Source organism: Cervus elaphus, chromosome 12, assembly GCF_910594005.1.
Source record: "Cervus elaphus chromosome 12, mCerEla1.1, whole genome shotgun sequence".
Lineage (NCBI taxonomy): Eukaryota > Metazoa > Chordata > Mammalia > Artiodactyla > Cervidae > Cervus > Cervus elaphus.
The window spans coordinates 22898764-22914414 of NC_057826.1; positions in this window are offsets into that span (position 1 = coordinate 22898764).

Sequence of the window (15651 nt, forward strand, 5' to 3'; positions counted from 1 at the left end):
CATTGTGTCATTTAAAGTTTGTGTTTCCTTGTTAATTTTCTGTTTAGTTGATCTATCCATAGTTGTGAGTGGGGTATTAAAGTCTCCCACTATTATTGTGTTACTATTAATTTCCTCTTTCATACTCATTAGTGTTTGCCGTACATATTGCGGTGCTCCTATGTTGGGTGCATATATATTTATAATTGTTGTATCTTCTTCTTGGATTGATCCTTTGATCATTATGTAGTGTCCTTCTTTGTCTCTTTTCACATCCTTTATTTGAAAGTCTATTTTATCTGATATGAGTATTGCGACTCCTGCTTTCTTTTGGTCTCCGTTTGCGTGAAATATTTTTTTCCAGCCCTTCACTTTTAGTCTGTATGTGTCTCTTGTTTTGAGGTGGGTCTCTTGTAGACAGCATATATAGGAGTCTTGTTTTTGTATCCATTCAGCCAATCTTTGTCTTTTGGTTGGGGCATTCAACCCATTTACATTTAAGGTAATTATTGATAGGTGTGGTCCCGTTGCCATTTACTTTGTTGTTTTGGGTTCACGTTTATACAACCTTTCTGCATTTTCTGTCTAGAGAAGATCCTTTAGCATTTGTTGAAGACCTGGTTTGGTGGTGCTGAATTCTCTCAACTTTTGCTTATCTGTAAAGCTTTTGAATTCTCCTTCATATCTGAATGAGATCCTTGCTGGATACAGTAATCTAGGTTGTAGGTTATTCTCTTTCATTACTTTCAGTACGTCCTGCCATTCCCTTCTGGCCTGGAGGGTTTCTATTGATAGATCAGCTGTTATCCTTATGGGAATCCCTTTGTGTGTTATTTGTTGTTTCTCCCTTGCTGCTTTTAATATTTGTTCTTTGTGTTTGATCTTTGTTAATTTGATTAATATGTGTCTTGGGGTGTCTCGCCTTGAGTTTATCCTGTTTGGGACTCTCTGGGTTTCTTGGACTTGGGTGGCTATTTCCTTCCCAATTTTAGAGAAGTTTTCAGCTATTATCTCCTCGAGTATTTTCTCATGGCCTTTCTTTTTGTCTTCTTCTTCTGGGACTCCTATGATTCGAATGTTGGGGCGTTTCACATTGTCCCAGAGGTCCCTGAGGTTGTCCTCATTTCTTTTGATCCTTTTTTCTTTTTTCCTCTCTGCTTCATTTATTTCCACCATTTTATCTTCTACCTCACTTATCCTATCTTCTGCCTCCGTTATTCTACTCTTGGTTCCCTCCAAAGTGTTTTTGATCTCATTCATTGCATTATTCATTTTTAATTGACTCTTTTTTATTTCTTCTAGGTCTTTATTAAACAATTCTTGTATCTTTTCAATCTTTGTCTCCAGGCTATTTATCTGTAACTCCATTTTGTTTTCAAGATTTTGGATCATTTTTATTATCATTATTCTAAATTCTTTTTCAGGTAGATTCCCTATCTCCTCCTCTTTTGTTTGACTTGGTGGGCATTTTTCATGTTCCTTTACCTGTTGGGTATTTCTTTGCCTTTTCATCTTGTTTAGATTGCTGTGTCTGGAGTGGGCTTTCTGTATTCTGGAGGTCTGTGCTTCCTTTTTATTGTGGAGGATTTACCCAGTGGGTGGGGTTAGACGATTGGCTTGTCAAGGTTTCCTGGTTAGGGAAGCTTGCGTCGGTGTTCTGGTGCGTGGAACTTGATTTCTTCTCTTTGGAGAGCAATGGAGTGCCCAGTAATGAGTTTTGAGATGGGTCTATGTGTTAGGTGTGACCTTGGGCAGCCTGTATGTTGACGTTCAGGGCTATGTTCCTGCGTTGCTGGAGAATTTGCGTGGTATGTCTTGCTCTAAAACTTATTGGCTCTTGGGTGGTGCTTGGTTTCAGTGTAGGCATGGAGGCTTTTGGACGGTCACTTATTACTTAAAGTTCCATGTAGTCAGGAGTTTTCTGGTGTTCTCAGGTTTTGGGCTTAAGTCTCCTGCCTCTGGATTTCAGTTTTATTCTTCCTGTAGTCTCAGGACTTCTCCAACTATACAGCACTGATAATAAAACTTCTAGGTTAATGGCGAAAAGATTCTCCCCCGTTAGGGACACCCAGAGAGGTTCACAGAGTTACATGAAGAAGAGGAGAGGGAGGAGGGAGATAGAGATGAGCAGGAGGAGAAAAAGGGGGACTCAAGAGGAGAGAGACAGATCTATGCAGCTGTCTGTTCCCAGAGTGTTCTCTGTAGCCCAGACACCTACAAAGATTCACAGAATTGGATTGGGAAGAGAAGGGGAAAGGAGGAAATAGAGGTGTTCTGAGGTAGAAAACAGAGAATCAAGATTGGGAGAGAATAATCTTCAGTTTAAAAATAGGGCTTCTCTTTTTTTTTTTTTTTTTGTAAGGTTATAGTGTATTGAAAATGAAAATTAAGGAGTAGTAGAGGAGTACTAGAGGACTTTAAAAGAAATAAGAGAAACAGAAAAATAGAAAATAGAAGAGAAAAAGGAAAGAAAAAAAAAGAAGAAAAAAGAAAAAAAAAAAAGAAAGAAAGAAAAAAATTTTTTTTCCCTAATTAAAAAAATCATAAAAATCTATGAAAATGAAAGTTAAGGAGTAATGGGGGAGTAATAGGGAATTTTAGAGGAAAATAAAAGAGAAAAAAGAAAAAAGAAAAAAATTAAAAAAAATTTTTTTTTTCTTACTTAAAAAAAAAAGTAAAAATATATCTAGGAATTTCTCTGGAGCTGTTGCGGTCAGTGTGGGTTCGGCTCAGTTTCAGATAGCTCCTCGTTACAGCTTACACTTCTCGATATCTACAGGCCCCTTTCGGTGTAGTCGGTGTTTTCTACAGGGATTTTAATCTGTTGCACCGGTCCCTTCTGAAGCGGTTCCCTTTGTTTATTTGGCTTCTGTTTGCCGCTCTCTTCAGAGCCTCATTTCCGCCCTGACACAGGCTGGCGGAGGTGGATTCTTATTCAGGTAGCTAGTTCCGTTGCGCTGCTGGGAGGGGCTGGCGTTGCGGGGCGGGGCTGACGCTGCGGGGAGGGGCTGGCCCTGCGGGGGCGGGCTGGCGCTGCCGGGAGGGGCTGACGCTGCTTTCTCCGTCTGCGCTGCTCAGGCTCCCGGCTGTTCTATATGGAGCGCGCCCCGCGCTGCGCGAGGTTCCAGCCCTCGGGTGTTCCACAAAAGCGCGGAACAAAAAGCTGCGCCTGCTCTCTGTGCCTTCCCCGTCAGAGCGGTCCAGGCAGCGAGGGGCTTGATGGGCGCACTATCCCCAGGTGTGGCGCGCCCACTCCCTTCCGCGGACCCAGTCTCAGTTTCCGCTGGCGCCAGTCGGGTGCGTGCGCCTTCTGCCCTCCGCGTCCCCAGCCCCAGTCCCCGCCCGCGCCGGTCGGGTGCCTGCGCCCTGTGTCTCGCCGCGACCTTCCCCTCCCCCCTGCCTCCTGCCTCAGGCGGGGCTGGGCCGGTCCGCAACCTGCGAGCTCTTCTCTGGACTTTCTCGGTCCCTTTGTTCTGCGAATGGCCAGCAGTGTGTTCCGGCCGGTTAATTTTCTCTCTCTCTTTTGGTCTCCCACAGTTCAAGTTGGCAACTCACAGACGCTCCCTCCGATTGTCCTCAGGGCACTCAGGCCCGGACCCTACCCCAAGCAATGCCGCCTAAGACTCCCTTCCCGGATGGATCTCCGTCCTTAGCTCTTTTGTCTCACTTTTTATCTTTTATATTTTGTCCTACCTCCTTTCGAAGACAATGGGCTGCTTTTCTGGGCGCCTGATGACCTCAGCTAGCAATCAGAAGTTGTTTTGTGAAGTTTGCTCTGCGTTCAGTTATTCTTTTGATGAATTTGTAGGAGAGAAAGTGGTCTCCCCGTCCTACTCCTCCGCCATCTTCTATTTATGCTTTTTTAAAAATTGAAGTATTAGTTGAATGATTTACAAAGTTGTGTTACACTTTTTTCTTTTTTCATATTTTTAAAAAATTATCCAAAGATTATAATGGCACAATATTGAGAAGTATAGAACAAAATGCAACGATAGGAAGACAATTGCTCTACTAAGTTGTGATGGGAATTTTCTTCAGCTGAAGAAATTTTACTATCTTTAAGGTTTAATTTAAATATCATCTCTTCCCTGAAGCATTCACCTGCCCTAATCACCATCTTCTCTTGTTCCCATATATGGCATTTACCTCACCCTAAAGGCTTCCCTAGTGGTAAAGAATCTGCCTGCAATGCATGAGACCCAGGTTCTATCCCTGGTTTGGAAGATCCCCTGGAGAAGGGAATGGCTACCCATTCCAGTATTCCTGCCTGGTAAATCCTGTGGACAGAAGAGCCTAGCAGGCTACAGTTCACGGCGTTGTAAAGAGTCAGACATGACTGAGGGACTAAAACACTTTGAAGGGAACCATAATAGTTTGGCTTGTAGCTTAGTTAGGCAAATTCTTGTCTCCGCAACTCAAGGACAGAAACAGGGTCTTCCTTTTTCTTTTTTCCCAGCACCTAGAACCAAGATTTGCATGAAGCAGACACCCAATCAGTAGTGGTGACTATTACTGAATATATAGTAATCTCTTTCTGGTTATGAAATTCTAAAATATTCTAGATTAATTCTTTGCAGCTTTGTGAACAATGTAAAGATTTTGGTTCTAATAGAAGCGAACTGTGAGCCATCCCTATAGAGAATAACTAAAAAGAGAATGCACTGGGCACTAGAGATTGAAATGTGATGGGATGTAGAAAAGAAGCTAAGAGGGTTTTGCAATTAAGTCTTGGGAAATTTTTAAATAAAAGAGGACCTCAAAGCCCAGGCCTTAGATTTGCACTGTGAGACCTCAAGGAGAAAGAGACTCAGCTGTCCAGGCTCTCTGCCAACTCAAGTACCCACAGCCACCAGCAGAGTCACAGTCACCCAATACCAGGACAAGGAGAGATACAGAAAACAAATGCCTCCTAGACCAGAGGACCCCAACCTTTTTGGCACCATGGTATCATGGAAGACAATTTTTCATGGACTGGGGTGTGTGAGGGGAGGATGGTTTCGGGATGGTTAAACACATTACCTTTATTGTGCACTTTATTTCTATTATTATTACATCAACTCTACCTCAGATAATCAGCCATTAGATTCTGGAGGTTGGGGATCCTGACCTAGACTACTTTAAAATGCTTGACTATAATCTATTTGGGGTAAACCAAAACCTATAGCACAAAATATAAATACTCACAGTTACTCACTATCTAGCTAACGAAATAAAACATCAGAAGTGGATGACGATGTTGGAGGGCTTGATGTCTACTCAATTTACGGGACTCTTTTAAAGAAAAAGAACATGGTAGTATGAGACCAGAGTACCCGAAAGGTTCATAGGAAGCTGAAGGGCCTGGAGGAGATTGGGGGACAAATGGCTGGAGCTGGGCCAACCATGCTGCTTGGAGAGGAGCTCAGTGCGGAGTGCTCCTCGAGAACTCCCCAGCTGTACAGGCTAGGCAGCAGCTGGAGGTGACCCTAAACAAGACTATGTGCGTTTGCGTGACGGATGGACAGACACTGGTCAGTTGCTTCCTCTGTACTGACCTACCGTGATAGCAATGTTATAATGGACTCCTCGCAGGAATTCCTCAAGCTATCAGATTCTTTCTCTGTCAGCGAACCCCATGTGCTAAGCCTGGCCAGGGTACCTGGACACCCTTTGCATTTTTAGGTGGACCTCCCTAACTCTGAGCACCATCTTGCAAGTCTTTTGGACTTCATTAAACTTATAACCAGAAAAAAAAAAAAGAATATAGTACTATGAATAAATATTAGGTGCGAAAGTGAAAACAAGAAGTCAATTACAAGAAAAGAATTCAATAACATATTACAAATTTTAATCATTTTTTTAGAGTTTTTAAAATTAATTCATTTTTGGTTGTGCTGTGTGTTTGTTGCTGTGGGCGGACTTTCTTTAGTTGCCACTAGCAGGGGCTGCTCTTCCTTGCAACGCCCTCTGGCTTCTCAATGCGGTGCCTTCTCTGGGGAGGACTGGGCTCTAGGCGTGGGGGCTTCAGCAGTTGTGGGCCATGGGCATAGATGCCCTGTGGCATGTGGAATTTTCCCAGACCAGTGATCGAACCTGAGTCCCCTGCATTGGCAGGTGGATTCTTGAGTGGTGGACCACCAGGGAAGTCCTGGCCTCACACATATTTTGAATGATAAAAATTTCAGTAATTTTGCAGAAATACCAAAGAATAATTTCATTTGTAAAATATCCGTCTAGATTCCTAGCAAGAACACAGTTTAAAGATGGTATACATTGTGGCTGCCAAGCGGGGAGGATAGGCAGGGGAGGGTTGCCCTGGAAGTTTGGGATTAGCAGATGCAAACCTTTTTATAGGGAATGGATAAGCAACAAGGTCCTATTGTATAGCACAGAGAACTATATTCAATATCCTGTAACAAACCATAATGGAAAAGAAAAAAAATAAAATTGGCATACATTCTTTAGGTCTCTTAACTATGGAGATGTAGGTCTATGTGCCCCTCCTCCCCTTGAATCTTGGTGGGCTCCACGTGACTGCCGTGTGACTTCTCTGACCAACAGACTACAGAGGAATGTCATGCCAGTTTCCAAGCCCAGACAAGAAGAGATTTTCTATCGCTTCAGTATCGTTCCTCAAGTTCTGTTATTACGCAAGAAGTCAAACAAGCCTGCTGGAAAGACCGTAGAGGGGCTCTGAGACTATGTGGACAAGGAGAGTAGTACAGCGGAGTTCAGCTTCTTGTTATCCTTCCTGAGATTCAAGATGTGTGAGGAGAAGACTTCTTGGACCCTCTAGATCAACCCAGAGATCATCTGATTTCCTCTTTGGGTAGTCACAGTCAACTCTACATGGAGAGGCAGGTCACCTAGGTGAACCCTGCCTGAATTTCTGACCTACAGTTCATGAATGTTATAAAATAAACGCTATTTAATCTTTACGTGTCGGTGGATTGTTACACAACTATAGGTAACTGAAAAAACAACCTAAGAGAACTGTCCTGGAGAACTCTTGTAAGCCTATATTTGCAAAATAATTTCCTTAAGTGATAGAAAGGAGCAGATAGCCTTACTAATGAAATCTTACTATCTATGTGTTTATCTTTTAAATAAAAGCTTAGAAGAGGAAAAAGTAAATAATATGCCCTAGATCAGTTCTGGGCTTCCAAGGTGACACGCGTGGTAAAGAACCTACCTGTCAATGCAGGTGATGTAAGAGACGTGGGTTCCATCCCTAGGTCAGAAAGATCCTCTGGAGGAGGAAATGGCAACCCACTCCAGTATTCTTGCCTGAAAAATCCCATGGACAGAGGAACCTGGCTGGCTATAGTCCATAGGGTTGCAAAGAGTCAGACACAACTGAAGCAACTTAGTATGCGCACATAGATCAGTTCGACCCTGAACCCACTTATGTCAACTGGGTCATCTTCAAACTCTGATCAAGCATGATAATGGAGCATATTAGTTAATATACATGTTATGTTATGCAACTTCATTGCTAACCATTGATCTGTCCTGGCACCAGTCTACCCAGGAGCATATTTTTTTCTAATAGCACCCATAAGGTTGGGTGTAGGCATAAAGAAGGGAGGTGTCATTCACTAGATTCAAGGCACATGGAGGAGAGGCCAAGACAGTCAATGGGAGAGATCTGGCAGGTAGTTGGAAATACAGGTCTGGAGCTCAGTGAAGTCTGGGCAGGAGAAATTGTTTTATTGGGCATTACAGTTTGTTTGAAAGTGAAAGAGGAGAGTGACAAAGTTGGCTTAAAGCTCAACATTCAGAAAACTAAGATCATGGCATCTGGTCCCATCACTTCATGGCAAATAGATGGGGAAACAGTAGAAACAGTGGCTGACTTTATTTTTTGGGCTCCAAAATCACTGCAGATGGTGATTGCAGCCATGAAATTAAAAGATGCTTACTCCTTGGAAGGAAAGTTATGACCAACCTAGATAGCATATTAAAAAGCAGAGACATTACTTTGCCAACAAATGTCCGTCTAGTCAAGGCTATGGTTTTTCCAATATGTATGGATGTGAGAGTTGGACTGTGAAGAAAGCTGAGCGCCAAAAAATTGATGCTTTTGAACTGTGGTGTTGGAGAAGACTCTTGAGAGTCCCTTGGACTGCAAGGAGATCCAACCAGTCCATCCTAAAGGAGACCAGTCCTGGCTGTTCATTGGAAGGACTGATGCTGAAGCTGAAACTCCAATATTTTGGCCACCTGATGCGAAGAGCTGACTCATTTGAAAAGACCCTGATGTTGGGAAAGATTGAAGGCAGGAGGAGAAGGGGATGACAGAGGATGAGATGGTTAGATGGCATCACCGACTCAGTGGACATGAGTTTGGGTAAACTCCGGGAGTTGGTGATGGACAGGGAGGCCTGGCATGCTGTGGTTCATGGAGTCTCAAAGAGTCAGACACGACAGCAACTGAACTGAACCGAACAGTTTCTTTGGGGGTACAGCAGCATAAATCCAATTATCTCATTCCACCTGAAACCTTTCACTGGCTTGATTTCAGGATAAAGTTGTAACTCTGGCTTGGCACACAAGTCCTTCATGATTTGACGGTTGCCTGTGTCTCTGACCTAGTCTGCCATACCTCACCCATACCCTCCCCTTCTTTGATCTAGACTCCTTTGTGTTCTTAGAAGACTGTGAGTCTGTCACCATGTGCCCTCAAACCCACGCCTGGTGAGCTTTGATCACCCATCCACCCCATCTACTTGCCAGCTTGGTTCAACTGCCCCTCCTCCTGGCCTCTTGACTATCCCTTTCCTTCATTAGTTGGAGTTTTGTTTGCCTGCCCTAGGGGTGCTCCACTCCTGTACCCTCAAATGGCCTGTGCTATTTGTACGACAGCCCTTTATCACGGTGCATCCTCACTGACATTTTTTTGGCTGTTGAAAGAACAAACATACCACACTGCACAGAGGGTTGCTGAGTGAACATTCTCAAACATAAACCCATTGGTCTTCTCCCTGAACCAAGCTCACAACCCTCTCCCCTCCACAATTCTCACTGGAATCCCTTTTCATGAATAATAAACACCCTCAAATCTTCAGCCTTTGTATCTCTGCTGTGCTTACTTGCTCAGTTGTGTCCGACTCTTTGTGACCCCATGGACTGTAGTCTGCCAGGTTCCTCTGTCCATGAGGATTCTCCAGGCAAGAATACTGGAGTGGGTTGCCATGCCCTCCTCCAGGGAATCTTCCCAACCCAGAGATCAAACCCAGGTTTCCCACTTTGCAAGAGGATTCTTTACCAGCTGAGCCACCAGGGAAGCCCAAGAATACTGAAGTGGGTAGCCTGTCCCTTTTCCAGGGGAACTTCCCCACCCAGGAATCGAACCAGGGTCTCCTGCATTGCAGGCAGATTCTTTACCAACTGCGCTACCAGGGAAGCCCTTGTATCTCTGATGTACCCCCAATTCCAGGCCTCAATTGAAAACTGGCTTTGTCCTGTGGACACCTCTTTGCCTGCAGTTTCTGAAGTGGAGGCTGTTACTCTTCCCACTCTCCACAGGCCTCAGCTCCCCGGGGCCAGGGTATCACTGTCTTCTCCACACCCCACTCCCACTTTCAGACATTTGCTCAACCCTGACATGAAGCACCTGCTCCTTTTTTGGCTCATGAGACTCCTCCTCTCTGACCCTGTCCTGGATTCACTTCCCTCCATGTCTCTTCTTTCACAGATGACTTTAGTGCCTGGTTCTCAGCCTTCTCATCCTAACACTACCATCATCCAGGTGACTTCATTATCTTCATAGATGAGCCAGCAACTCCCTGGACCCTGGGACCCTTGACCTCCTCTTCACCAGAAACCCTCTCCTCTACCTCATTCCTGTCCCTTAGTCTGTCAGCACCTGGAACCATCCACCTCTGAAGTTCTACATTCAGGCTCCCCCTCTCAGCACCTCCTACTCGTCTAGGTCACATGGCATGAATCCCAACCATTATTTAACCCCAGGAGGACCTCCAGATAAACACCTGCTGTCATCACTTTCATTCTTATCCAGCTGAGATTTCATATCTACTACTTCAATCATCCTCTTGCCAATATCCTCAGCCCCTGACACCCTAGCCTTTCTGTGCTAAGAGCCTGAAAACCCCAACTCTGGATGAACCCATTTTTTGGTCCTCTTCGAGCAGCTGCTAGAGAAAAATCACATCACGTTGCATGATGATGCCATTATAAGTGCATAGCCACCCATGTCACCCAGGCTTCCAAAAAGAAACTGTCAGTCTTTTTTTTTTCTTTCCCTAATTGCCAGCAACCTCATCTCCACAAATTTGTTTCACACCTTTACTATCTCTCTTAACTTCTTGTCTAAATTTCAGCATGTATCCTGACCTCTTAACACACACACACACACACATACATACATAGGGACCATCAGAAAAAATAGTCTTCAATATTCTACTACCAAGTCTAGAAGTCTATTTGAATTCACCCTCATCACAGTTTCATTTCCTCCTAAAATGAATTTCTCCCTACCCCACTGTCTCCTGCTTTCTCGGGGATCTTATTCTATCATTTATTTCCTATCTTCTCTTGCTCTTTCCTCTGTACTCTTTAAAAATACTCCTACCAGGGAATTCCCTGGGGGTCCAGTGGTTAGGACCCTGTCCTCTCACTACTGAGGGCCCAGGTTTGATGGGGGAACTAATCTTACAAACCACGCAGGGTGGCCAAAAATAACCAAGTAAATAAAAATGCTCCTACTATCCCACCTCCTCTTCCTTACACTAAATTCTTTCTCCTTCCCAGTTGGAAAAGTTGGCTACACTTTCTAACTTTCTGCTCACCCCACAGCCACCTCCAATCAGGCTCCTCCTACCCCACCACTTCTCTGAAGCTGTTCTCCCCAAAGTCACCAATGACTGACACAATGCTGAATCTAGTGGGCAAGTCTCAACTCTTATGTTGCCTGACTTCTCAGTAGTATAGCACACTTGATCACTACCTACTTCTGTTGTTCACAGTTTTTTTGAGGTATAATTTATATGCATATGTTAAAAGTATATAGTTTGATGAGTTCTGGCATAAACATATGCTTATCACACAGTCTATCACCACCCTCAAGACAATGAACACAGCCATCACCTCCCAAAGTTTCCTTATTCCCTTGGTTAAAACCTTCCATCCCTCTCCACTTCCTCCCCTCTGCCCCCATTTCCAGGAAGCCACTGGTTTGCTTTCTGTCATCACAATCTATAATCTACAATTTGCTTTCTCTAGGATTTTATATAAATGGAATCATTTTGGTCTGGCTTCTTTTAGTCAACATAGTTACTTAGAGATTCATTCAGGCTGTTGAGTGCATTGAAAAATCTGTTCTTTATTATTGCAGAGTAATATTCACTGTGTGGATATATTACAATTTGTTTATCTGATCACCTGTTGACGGACATTTGGGTTGTTTCCTATTTTTTATTATAACACAGAAAGGTTCTGTGGTCATTGACATGCAAGCCTTTGTAGGAATAACTTCCATTTATCTTGGGAGATAACCTAAGAACCATATGATAGATGTAGGTTTAACGTCCATTTAACTTTTTGACAAATTAAAAAACTGTTTACCAAGTAGTTGTACCATTTTGCATTTTAAAAAGGTATGTATGAGGGTTATAGTTGCTCCACATTTTCATCAATACTTGCCATGATGAGTCTTTATTATTTTAGCCATTACTGTAGGTATATAGTGGCATTCCCTGGTGGCTCAGAGGGTAAAGCATCTGCCCACAATGTGGGAGACCTGGGTTCGATCCCTGGGTCGGGAAGGTCCCCTGGAGAAGGAAATGGCAACCCACTTCAGTATTCTTGCCTGGAGAATCCCATGGATGGAGGAGCCTGGTAGGCTACAGTCCAAGTGGTCGCAAAGCGTCGGCAACGACTGAGCGACTTCACTTAGTGGCATTTTATTGTGGTTTTAATTTGTATTTCTCTAAATACTAATTTGTATTTCTCTAAGGACTAAGGACTGGGCTTCCCTGGTGGCTCAGAGGTTAAAGCATCTCCCTGCAATGCAGGAGACCTGGGTTTGATCCCTGGGTCTGGAAGACCCCCTGGAGGAGGAAATGGCAACCCACTCCAGTATTCTTGCCTGGAGTATCCCATGGACGGAGGAGCCTGGTGGGCTACAGTCTACCAGGACGCAAAGAGTCGGATACGACTGAGCGACTTCACTTTCACTTTCAAGGACTAATTATTTGAGCATTTAAAAAATGTACTCATTTACATCTATATATCTTTTTGTTGGAGTGTTCAAATCACTTGACTGTTTAAAAAACTGGGTTGCTTTCTTAATCTTGAGTTTGGGGAGTTTTTAAAATATATATTCTGACTACAAGTCCTTTATCAGACATGTGATATGTAAATATTTTCTCCCAGCCTTTATTTATCAAAGAAAAGAAGTCAACAATTTAGATAAAGTCTAACTTATCAATTCGTTAGTCTATGGATTATGCTTTTGGTATTGTACTCATTTCTTTAAATGTCTTTATAATGCATTCTATTACATTACATCCACTGGATTCCCTCTGGTATATGCGTGTGTGCTCAGTTGTGTCTGACTCTTGTGACTCCATGGACTGTAGCCTGCCAGACTCCTCTACCATGGGATTATCCCTGCAAGAATACTGGAGTGGGTTGACATTTCCTCCTCCAGAGGATCTTCCTGACCCAGGGATCAAACCCACGTCTCCTGTGGCTCCTGCGTTGACATATGGATTCTTTACCACTGAGCCACCAGGGAAACCCCTCCTTCTGGTGCCAGTTATCAATTTATTGCCTCTCAGATCCAATTCATCTTTTTTGCCTACTCTGTGAGAGTGAAAATAGACTCTTTAATATCCTCTTCTTTGGCATGTTGCAGGATGTTAAGCTTTGTCAATAGATGGCACTGGAGAGACACTGAAAAAGGAAAGGGGTTTGGCGCCCTAGCTCTGTAGACTTCTGTAGCATGCTTGGCTCCTGCCATGCCAGACTACTGTGATCCACACAGCTTCTCCAGTGCCTGGATCCATTATCATTCAGTTGCTCACAGCCTCCCCCAGCAACCCTCCCGTTAGGTGATTTTGTAGCAGAGTGCCTCCAGGGAGACATCTCTCTGTGGGACAGCTTTCCTCAGCACAGTGGATTTCCATCAAATTCCACTAATGCAGCAGAAAGTGACTTCTTTGACATTCATTGTGCAATATGCTCTAACAAGGTCTGGGCTTCAGTCTGGAAGTGGAAGGGGTCTTTTCCTTGGGAGTTCCATCTCTGCCCCAGGTAGAAGCTATTATATGTTGTATTGTGTTGTATTATTTATATTATACCTGCTATTAAAGCACAAGCCAGAATCAAGATTGCTGGGAGAAGTATCAATAACCTCAGATACACAGATGACACCACCCTATGGCAGAAAGCTAAAAGGAACTAAAGAGCCTCTTGACTAAAGAGGAGAGTAAAAAAGCTGGCTTAAAACTGAACATTCAATAAACAAAGAACATGGCATCTAGTCCCATCACTTCATGACAAATAGATGGGGAAACAATGGAAACAGTGACAGACTTTATTTTCTTGGGCTCAAAAATCACTGCAGGTGGTGACTGCAGCCATTAAATTAAAAAATGCTTGCTCCTTGGAAGAAAAGCTATGACAAACCCAGACAGAGTATTAAAAAGCAGAGATATTACTTTGCCAACAAAGGTCCATCTAGTGAAAGCTATGGTTTTCCAGTAGTCATGTGTGGATGTGAGAGTTGGACCACAAAGAAGGCTGAACATCAAAGAATTAATGCTTCTGAGCTGTGGTGTTAGAGAAGACTCAAGAGGCCGTTCGACTGCAAGGAGATGAAATCAGTCAGTTCTAAAGGAAATCAGTCCTGAATATTAACTGGAAGGACTGATGCTGAAGCTGAAGCTCCATTACTTTGGCCACCTGATGTGAAGAGCTGACTCACTGGAAAAGACCCTGATGCTGGGGAAGATTGAAGGCAGGAGGAGAAGGGGATGACAGAGGAAGAGATGGTTAGCTGGCATCACCAACTCAAGGGACATGAGTTTGTGCAAGCTCTGAGAGATGGTGAAGGACAGGGAAGCCTGGCATGCTGTAATCCATGGGGTCACAAAGAGTAGGAAACATGATTGAGTGACTGAACAACAATGACAACCTGCTATTACAATTTTAAATATTGGTCATATTTTTTAGCTGTTCTTTTAATCTTCTTTAGAGCTCTCTTTACTCCTTACTCCAGTACTCTTGCCTGGAAAATCCCATGGATGGAGGAACCTGGTGGGCTACAGTCCATGGGGTCACAAAGAGTTGTATACGACTGAGCGACTTCACTTTATTCCTTACTAGCCCATGGGTTGGCAAACTGTCCCACAGGCTAAATACAGCCCACTGCTTGTTTGCGTGAATAAAGTCTTATTGGAACACAGTCATGCTCAATCATTTACATATTGCCTACAACTCTTTTCATGCCACAATAGGAGAGTTGAGTAACTACAAAAGAGATGGCCCCCAAAGTCTAAAATATTTTTCTCTACAAAAGAAGTTTAACCACCTGTATACAAGTCAGTTCATTATTCCAGGCCCCCATTATGTTTAATAGTTCTTCATAGTAAACTTTCCCTGTTCAAATTTACTGTGTAACTTTCCTAATCTGCTCAGACTCAATCTAACATGTCTCCAACCTCTCTGTCTCCCTTTCACAGACCATTTCCAGGCTTAGCTTCCTCTAGCTATCCTATAATGTGAGAGCTCCTCAAGGCCCTCCTCTATACTTTCCCTAACTTCCTTTCCAAATGACTTATCTGCTTACCTGTCTTCAGTCATCAGGTCTGTGGAATTAACTAAAGAAACCTTGGGTTTTAATCTAGGTTCTATGAATGAAACTGTATGCAAATTTTGTGTGGATGCACAAATGTGCATATGTATAGGAAGCTCTCTAGCCTCATCTTTTGGCACAATGGCACAATAGCTAAGGGCACAGACCCTGGATACAACCTGCTTAAGTTTGAATCTCAGCTCTGCCATTATGGCCTGGGCTAACATATTTAACCTTGCTGTTGTTTCAGTTTCCATGTCTATAAAAGAGGGAATATTGTAGTATTAATACCTACCTCAGAGAGTTGTTATGAGAGGTAATGTAGTTAGTAGATACAGAGCCCTTCCCTGGTGGCTCAGACGGTAAAGAATCCACCTGCAATGCAGGAGATCCAGGTTGGATCCCCAAGTCGGGAAGATCCCCTGGAGAAGAAAATGGCAATGCACCTCAGTATTCTTGCCTGGAGAATTCCATGGACAGAGAAGACCAGTAGACTACAGTCTATGGGGTCGCAAAGAGTCAGACACTGCTGAAGCAACTTAGCACACATGGCACATAATAAACACTATATAAGCACTGGGTCTTATTGCCATTTCTGGCACTGCCTCTAGCCTCTGTGGCCTAAATAGATCAACGTTTTCCATTGTTCTAGTGGCCCCTGTTTTACCTTTGTGTGCTCACTCAAGTCCTCTGCTTAGAGAATTCTTGCCTATATATTGCTTACCCACTAACTTCTGACCTTCTTCAGGCTTCAACTCAAAGAGGTTGAGTTGTTTCCTCAAAGTCTTCCTGATTTCCAGATCAAAAGGGGTCTCCTGCTACAACCTCCCAAAACTCTCTATTTCCCCTTGTAAACCTCACCACAATTTTTT